Genomic DNA, 10,000 nt, shown 5'->3' on the forward strand with positions numbered 1-10,000 from the left:
TCTCCTCTCGTCTCCTCTCTCTCTTCTCTCTCTCTCTTCTCTCTCCTCCTTCCTCTCCTCTCTTTTCTCCCTCTCCTCTCTTTTCTCTCTCTCTCCTCTCCTCCTCTCTCTCCTCCTCTCCTTTTCTCTCCTCTCCTCCCCCTCTTTTTCTCCCCTCTCTCCTCTCTCTCCTCTCCTCTCTCCCTCTCTCTCTTCTCCCCCCTCTCCCCTCTCTCCCTTCTCCTCCTCTCTCTCTCTCTCTTCCCCCCCCCCCCCCCCCCCCCCCCCCCCCCCCCCTCTCTCTCCCCCCTTTCCCTTTTTCCCCCCCCCTCCCTCCTCCCCCCCCCCCCCCCCCGCTCCCCTTTTTTTTCCCTTTCCCCCCCCCCGTTTTTTCCCCTTTTTTTTGGGTCGTCTCTCCTTTTTCCCTTTCCCTTTTTTTGGCCCGCTTCTCTCTCTCTTTCCCTGTCGCCTCCTTCTCTTTCCCTGTCGCTTTTTCTCTCTCTTTCCCCTTCGCTCCTCTTTTTCCCTTTCCTTTTCCCCCTGGTCCCCTTTTTCCCTTCCCTCTCTCTTTTCCCTTTTTCTCTCTTTCCTTTTCGATATCTCTCTCTCTCTCTTTCGATATCTCTCTCTCTCTCTTTCGATCTCTCACTCTTTCCCTTTCGCTCTCTTTCTCTCTTTCCCTCTCGTACCCACCTCTCTCTTTCTTGCTCCTCCTCTCTCTCTCGCTTCCCCTCTCACTTTTCTCACTCTTTTTCTCCTCTCTCTCTCTCATTTCGCCTCTTAATCTTCTTTTCTATTTCTTTCTCATTTTCTTGCTCTTTTGTCATGTATCGCCATCTATATATCATCATTTTCGTAATTCTATCTATCTTATTATGCTTGTGTATACGTGTATGTATGCATATATATTTACAACACATATCAAATATTATATTATGCCTATAAAAGCTTATTATAAAGAACACATATACCTAACATTATATAATATAATATCTATATATAAAATAATATAAATATATATAGTATATATATATATAATATATATATATAAAATAATATATAATATATATATACATATATATAATATAAAATATATATATACATATATATATACATATATATATATTATACATATATATATTATATACATATCTATATACATATATATATATAATATATATATATACTATATATATATATACATATATCTATATATATATACATATCATATTATACATATAATATATATATACATATATATATATACAATATATATATAATATATATATATAATAAAATATATATATATATAATATATATATATACATATATATATATATATATATATATATATATACATACGACGTGATCTGGACATCCCAGATAAATTAAGTATCCGGAGCATCTTAGATAGATAAGATAAAGCGGCCAGAGGAAAAAATCTGACCACACGAGACGAAAAAAAACGGGGATAGAGGACGCAACTCAAAAACAACACAATTAATCTCTCAAGAAAAAAAAAAAAAGATGCCACGGTCTCCCTCTCTTGTTCTCTGCCTCTCTCTTCGTCCTCGTTTTATTGCTCTCAGTATCATAATAATATCAGTGATAACAATAATAACAATGATATTGATATTGTTATTGATAATGATGACGATAACAATAATATCAATGGTGGTGGTGGTGGTGGTGGTGGTGGTGGTTGGTGGTGGTGGTGGTGGTTGGTGGTGGTTGGTGGGGGTTGGTGGTGGTTGGTGGTGGTTGGTGGTGGTTGGTGGTGGTTGGTGGTGGTTGGTGGTGGTTGGTGGTGGTGGTGGTGGTTGGTGGTGGTGATATTATTATTATTGCTGTTGTTGTTGTTGTTGTTGTTGTTGTTATTATTATTATCATTATTATTATTACTTTCATATTTATGATTACTATTATATCTATATTTATTATATTTATTACTATTATTATTATTATCATTGTTGTTACTACTATTAATATTGTTGATGATGATAAAATAATAATAATAGTAATAACAAAAACAAAAACAAAACAAAACAAAACAAAACAATATAATAATAATAATAATAATAATAATATTATTATTATTATTATTATTATTATTATTATTATTATTATTATTATTATTATTATTATTATTATAGTAATAATGATGATGATGATGACAATATCTTTATTATTGCTATTATCATTGTTATCATTATTATCATCATTATTATTATTATTATCATTATTATCATTATTATTATTACTATTATATTCATTATTACTATTATATTTATTATTACTATCATATTTATATTTATATTTATTATTATTACTATTATTATTATTATTATTATTGTTGTTATTGTTATTATTATTGTTGATGATGATAAAATAATAATAAAATAAAACAAAACAAAACAAAACGAAACAAAACAAAACAAAATAAAACAAAATAGAATAAAATAAAACAAAAAACAAAAGTAATAATGATGATGATAATAATAACAACATCAACAACAACAACAACAACAAAACAACAACAATAATAATAATAATAATAATAATAATAATAACAATAGCAATAACAATAATAATAATAGTAACTACAACAATAATATGAATACAAATACAAATAATAATAATAACAATAATAACAATAATAATAATAATAATGATAATAATGATAATAATAATGATGATGATAATAATAATAATAATAATAATAATAATAATAATAATGATAACAATAATAATAATAATAACAATAATAGTGGCAACAATAACATTAATTACAATATTTATAATACAAATGATAATGATGATGATGATGATGATGATAAAAGCAACAAAACAAAATTAATGATAATAATAACAATAATGCTAAGAACAATAATAATAATAAAATTATAATGACAACAAAAATAAGAAAAAGAATAAGAAGAAATAGTGGAACAAAACGAAACAAAGGAACCAAGCAATAAAAGAGTACAAAGATCAATAAGATGACAAACAACGCTATAAAAAAAATGAATTGATAAACACGCATTTTTAACTAGAACTGTAACTTAACACGTCCACGTAAACGGAACGTAATTACATTTTCATTTGCATTACATGTTTAGTGTTTTCATATTGGCATAAAATGTTGATCAAAATACATGAAAAGGCAAATTTATCCAACCATGTAACTACACACATGTACCTTTTGATGTAATCAGACGAGTCAGTGACTTTGTAATTATATATGTGTCTATATACGTGCATTTGCATACACCTATGAATTAGTAAATGTATATACATATATGTGTTTGTGTGTGTATGGATGAATATATAAATAGATAGATAGATAGATCGATGGATACAGATAGATAGAGAGATTGATACATACATAAACAGCTAAACACGCGTGCGAGCGCGTGCGCGTGTGCAGTAAAGTCGTTTCATTTCCCTCCTGTGCTTATACTAGACCTCCGTATCGCCGATCATTGCGTATATCATAAAACAAAACTCTCTCTCAGTTATGTGGACTATATACAAGTTTTCACTCTTTTTATAGAAGTTAACAAGATGGAGTTTGGAATTAAAAGGGAGTAAAAAATGTATATCTTTAAAAATAATAATAATAATAATAATATCGTGTTTACCTTCCCTCGCTGGTCGTGCCCGATAAAATAAAATGGTCTTAATTGGCTGGTATCTTTATATCTGCATGTATCTGAATCATCTTGAATATTGTTGATGTTAGCTATAGTGTATTATGTTGCACAAACTTGGATGAATATTTATTTTCTTTTGGAATAAATATAATGAAGTTGGTGAAAATCGATTATGAATTACTAAGGAAATATATATTTGTTAATTCTTTATGTCAGTTTTGATCATTTTTTCGGAAAAAAGTACGGTGGCCATTTCGTATGAAACGTAATTTTCTAGTTGATTTCGTTGTGCTTCGCACGTTTTCAACCTTCGTTGCAACCACAAACCACCATTTCTATGAGTTTCTCAAGACCGCGATCACAGTAGTCACGCGCGTATTTCACATTTAGGGCTTCATTGCTTATTTCTCTTAACAGGGGGTTTCGCCCACTGTAACTTCCATCCCTTACCCCCGTCAGGGAGAACAAATCTTCGCCTCGTATTCACGGCAAGACAAAGCCAAACTAAAAGCCACGCTATGACTGAAACAGAGTTGACAGATGATCAAGCTATAAATGTACTATAGGAAACATTACGAGTCACTTGTCTATACTCCTTCATCAGTATTTTTAGAGTCCACTACCCCCCCCCCCCAGCTCCCTCTCTCTGACGGTTGGGTACCAACCGCCGCGACCACAGCCGTTACGCGCGCAATTTACTTTCAGGTTTCCTCACTTACATCTCTTAACAGGGCGCTTCGCCCCCTATAACCCCCGTTTTTAGAGGGCTGCCGCTCCTTAACTCCCGCCAGGGACAACAAACCATCACCTCGTATTCACGGCAAGATAGAGCTAAAAGATAAAGATAAAGCTAGAAGCAAGAGATCCTCGGCAACACGAACGGAACACGACCGCGACCCGATACCCGCAGCAGTTATCTTCAGGGTAAAATATCCACGGCATGACCCGAGACACAGCTGACGACTGACTAAACAATAAATGTACTACCTGGGAAACCATTATACAAGTAAATCCTTACCTCGATTCCTGTCTAAAAGCGCCACTCATGTCTCTCTTCACTTATTTAACGTTTTCTCGCATATTAAGCGACCTCGCGAAGGAAGCACACCGTGTTCCTCAAAAAGTCTAGAGCGCGAGAGTTTTCCTCGCAAAATTGCTTTGTTGCCAAGATGTTGGTGAGGGAATAACCGTCGCAAACGGCATCCATAGCGAAACTGAATTTAAATATTTTTTTCTCTCCAACGAATTTCCGCGACAATTAAATTTTATTGGCTACTTATTGTTTCCTTAAATTCGATTGGTCCGTGAGTCACGCCTTCAGAGGTTATTGGCGCGTGACGTCACACACTCCACCCACACAGTGGGTCACGTCCCCTCCCCTCAACCCCCCCCCCCACCCGAGCAGCGCGTGGCACCGGATACATCAACATTGACGATTATCTCCCGTTATTATCCGTTTGCGGTGATAAAGTGTTTGAAAATTGATGTGTTTATCGATATCCGGTGTCAAAATAGACGTAAGCGCACCCGTACTGAAACCGAAAATTGACCACGGAATTTTTATATTTTCTATCAATCATTTAAGAGAAAATATATAATCAAATGAACCAGCTATATGTTGGCCAAAAATAAATTCGATTTCCGTGTCTAATATAAGTCTGTTAACCTAAGCTGTTATTTCAGATTCTAATGTGTGTGTGTGTGTGTGTGTGTGTGTGTGTGTGTTTGGTATTCGCCTTTTCCTTTTTCCTTTTTTTTCTTCCTCTCTCCCTCTCCCTCTCCCTCGCCCTCTCCCTCTCTCACCCCAATAATTATAAACTTGAATACTCAGATAAAAAAACAAAAATAGTACACACAAATCGCTTGACAATATTCGTTTCTGGACAACAATAAAAACGTACAATAAAAAAAATCACGATCCTTCAGATACAAATTCAACCCCTTTTCCGGGCACTACTTCGCCTCCCCCACCCCATCCAACCCCACCCTCCCCCTCCCCCCACCCACCCACCCTCTCACCCGTGCGGCAGAATACCAAACAACGAGTTTCCCGCCAAAAATCCCCTTCGCCGCCGCCGCCATATTTGAACAAAATCGAAGGATTATGCGTCGAGTCAACACCGGCGCTCTGTATCACCTTCACCCAGCCTGCTTCTCCCTCGCGTCGACAACGTGATGTGCAGTTGATGTTCATAGTTCATTCTTCCGGCGGAGTCCTCCTTTCTTTCGATTTCCGTTATTGCTCTGTGTGGGTGGGGGGTGTGTGTGTGTGTGTGTGTGTGTGTGTGTGTGTGTGTGTGTGTGTGTGTGTGTGTGTGTGTGTGTGTGTGTGTGTGTGTGTGTGTGTGTGTGTGTGCGTGCTTTATGTTTGCTCCGATAATGTTTGGGGCAGAGGCTGGCTTGGATGCAGACAGACCGATAGACAAATAGACAATCAAAGAAAGGAATGGAACAGGAAGAAAAGTAAACAGGCGGATAAGCACAGACACACAATCACGTATAAACAGTAAGGGAGAGAGAGAGAGAGAGAGAGAGAGAGAGAGAGAGAGAGAGCGAGAGAGAGAGCGAGAGAGAGAGCGAGAGAGAGAGATTGAGAGAGAGACAGGAACAGAGACAGACAGACAGACAGAGGCAGACAGACAAAGAGACAGACAGACAGACAGAGAAAGAGACAGACAGATAGACAGAGAAAGACACAGACAAGGGAGAGAGAGAGAGAGACAGAAACAGAGAGAGAGAGAGAAACCTAAAGATGTGACAGCCATCGCTCTCCTAGTACCCCCACCCCCCCAAGTACCAAATTTAAACGCTGCATCCAATTTCTCGAACATTTCAACCCCTTCTTTCAGTCCCTCTCAATTTTTCTTGCCTTTCCTTTCTTTCCCCTCTTCTCTCTCTCTTTCCTTTTCCTTCCCTCCCTCCCCCACTCCTTCCTTTCGTATTTGTCCAACACTATCCGCTCTCTCCCCCAATCCTCTCCTCCACAATTTTCTTATCCGATTCCATACCATACTTTCCATATTTTCCATTTCCTACACCCAACCCCCTCCCCCACTCCTTCCTTCCATTCTACTCCATCTCCCACCTCTCTCACTAACCTAACCTAACCTAGCCTAATCTAATCTAACCTAATCTAACTTATCCTAACTTAACTTAACCTTACCTAACCCACTTATCCTAACCTAACCTAACCTAACCTAACCTAACCTAACCTAACCTAACCTAACCTAACCTAACCTAACCTAACCTAACCTAATCAAATCTAACCTAACCTCCACTTTCTATCTCTTCTATCTCCCATACCGTCTCCCACCCACCCACGCTTACTCTCTCTCCCCCTCTATCCCTCTACGCCCCCTCATTCCCCTGAACCCCCCTCCCCACCCACCAAGACCCACCCTCCGTCACCCTCGACACCCCCCACTCACCCCCCTCACCCCTTTCTTCCCACTCAACCTCACCACCTGCCAAGAACACGCGGTATCTTCAGTGTCGACGTCACCAAAAATTATTTTTAAAAAATCATAAATAAAAATAATAATAACAATAGCAACAATAATTTATATAACAAAAAATTAATAAAATAAAATTAAAATAAAATAAATCTTTTCACTCGCACCCCGTCTGATCTCGCAAGCAGCGCCTCCTCATCTCGCTCTCCTCTGATTCAGTGATCCTTTAGAAATCATCGACGTTCGTGTTTTTCTTTTTCTTTTTTTCTGAGAGGACTCCGCTGGAACAATACCTTATGAATATTTCCCCCGACACAAGGCGTCTGTGTGTGTGTCTGTTTGCGATGTGTGTGTTTGTGGTTGTGTTTGTGTGTGTGTGTGTGTGTGTGTGTGTGTGTGTGTGTGTGTGTGTGTGTGTGTGTGTGTGTGTGTGTGTGTGTGTGTGTGTGTGTGTGTGTGTGTGTGTGTGTGTGTGTGTTTATGTGTAATTCTGCATGTTTATGTGCGCGTGTGTGTGTGTTTTATGAGTGCATATGTGTGCTTTACCGTTTTTGTATTCTGAAGGTCTGTGGATTCGAGTGTTTTCCTTCAACCAAATTCTGGATTTTTTTTTAAGATAAAAAAATGGGGGAGGAGAGAGAGAGAGGGAGAGAGAGAGGGAGAGAGAGAGAGAGAGAGAGAGAGAGAGAGAGAGAGAGAGAGAGAGAGAGAGAGAGAGAGAGAGAGAGAGAGAGAGAGAGAGAGAGAGAGGAGGAGGAGGGAGAGAGAGAGGAGGAGGAGGAGAGAGAGAGAGAGAGGAGGAGGAGGAAGTGGGAGAGGAGTAGGAGGAGGAGAATAAGAAGAAGAAGAAGAAGAGAGGAGTAGGAGAAGCAGGAGGAAGAGGGAGAGAGAGAGAGAGGAGGAGGAGGAGGAGGAGGAATGAGACAGAATCACCCTCAATTGACCTAGGTGATGGAGAATGAATATTCCGGGCTAAATCGATGCAACTCTGGCTAGGCGTAGAATGAGGGTCGTATTATGAGAGAATGAGAGTATGAGAGTATGTCGGTTGTGGTAACGACAGGAGGCACTGAATGACTTAATTACGTTCCAGTGACCGCAGTGATAAGTGTGGTGAAGGTCCATCGACTTGATGGTGCAGAGATAGGAGGATTGAATGCAAGATGGGTGATGATTGATGTTAATTAACCATCGGGGAGGACAGAGTACCTTCATTAGTTGACCGAATTAGAACCTGCCCAAAAATGAATTAATGTGATTGACAGATGTTATATAACAATTATTAGGGGAAGTGATTTTTCAAATAATTACGAACAAATATATATATATATATATATATATATATATATATATATATATATATATATATAAATAAATAAATAAATAAATATATATATATATATATATATATATATATATATATATATATATATATATATATATATATATATATACGTAGCTGTCAAGACATGTCTCAGACTTTGCAAACTCTTCAAATAAACTAATAAAATCATTCAAAACTTGAGAAGAAGCACCTATTTTGGAGAGAGAGAGAGAGAGAGAGAGAGAGAGAGGGAAAAAAACACACATAACATTCTGCTTGATTTCCCTTATATACATATGGAAGGAAAGGAAAACGTACATGATTTATGCAAAGGGGATCGTTTCATCACTCCACCGGAAGAGAATGAAGGTCATACATCGTCGCTGAAGCCAGAGAGGTAATACAAAGCGTCATTCCACTGCTGCCTCCTCATCCCTCAAGTTAACCGATCACGTGACCTGGGAGGCGGACGAGACATCTGGCGGCATAACGACGAGCCTCGAGAATTTCCCATGCCCCACTCTGGCCTTCTGCACCCACCCCTTCCTCCCTCTCCCTCTCTTTCTCTCTTTCTCTCTCTCTTTCTCCCTTTCTCTTTTTATCTTTTTTCGCTTTCTCTTTTTATCTCTTTCTCGCTTTCTCTTTTTATCTCTTTCTCGCTTTCTCTCTTTCTCTCTTTCTTTCTCTCTTTCTCCTTTCTCTCTTTCTCCTTTCTCTCTTTCTCTCGCTTTATCTCTTTCTCTCTTTATCTCTTTATCTCTTTATCTCTTTCTCGCTTCCTCTTTTTATCTCTTTATCTCTTTCTCTTTCCCTTTCTCTCTCTCTCTCTCTCTCTCTCTCTCTCTCTCTCTCTCTCCTCCCTCCCGTCCCTATTCCTACCCCCCCCTATCCTCTTATCCCTTTAGCAACCTTCTCCTCCTCCTCCTCCTCCTCCTCCCACCCCATTCTCTACCCTTCACATCACTACCTATCCCCCCCTCACCGGTACCCCCCACCTCTTCCCCTCACTCTATCTCCTCCTCCCACCCCCTCCTCATTCCCTCCTCCTCTTCTTCCCCACTCCTTAACCCCCCCCCCTCTCTCGACAACACCCCTCCCCTCCTCTCCTCCTCCACCTTGGGTCAGTCAGGTAGGTCGACCTCGTATCGATTATCCGACTTTTCGTCACCCAACTTGCGGTGAAGGAAGGGAGATTATCCTCTCCATTGCGTTCTTTCTCCTCTCTTCTCCATTTCCTTTATCAGCACAACATCCGTTCCGGTTCTCAACTTTCCCTTTCTCCCCCTCCCTCCCTCCCTCCCTCCCTCCCTCCCTCCCCTCCTATTTTATCTTCGACCTCTTCCTCCTCCTAACTTAATTTTCTATGTCCGCTTCTCTTTCCCTCTTCGCCTTTTCCTATCAAATTCCCCTTTGTCTTTTTTTTTTCTTGTTTTTTATCTCCGCATTCCCTGTGTCTACTTCCCCTTGCCTTCCTCTCCCCTTTCCTCTCAGCTTTAAATCTCCTACCTTTCTCCTCCCTTTCTCCCTTCCCTATCTCCTATGTCCATCTCTCCTCCCTTTCTCTACTTTTACTCTAAACTTCCCCTCGCACC

This window comes from Penaeus monodon, chromosome 3 (assembly GCF_015228065.2).
Source record: "Penaeus monodon isolate SGIC_2016 chromosome 3, NSTDA_Pmon_1, whole genome shotgun sequence".
NCBI lineage: Eukaryota > Metazoa > Arthropoda > Malacostraca > Decapoda > Penaeidae > Penaeus > Penaeus monodon.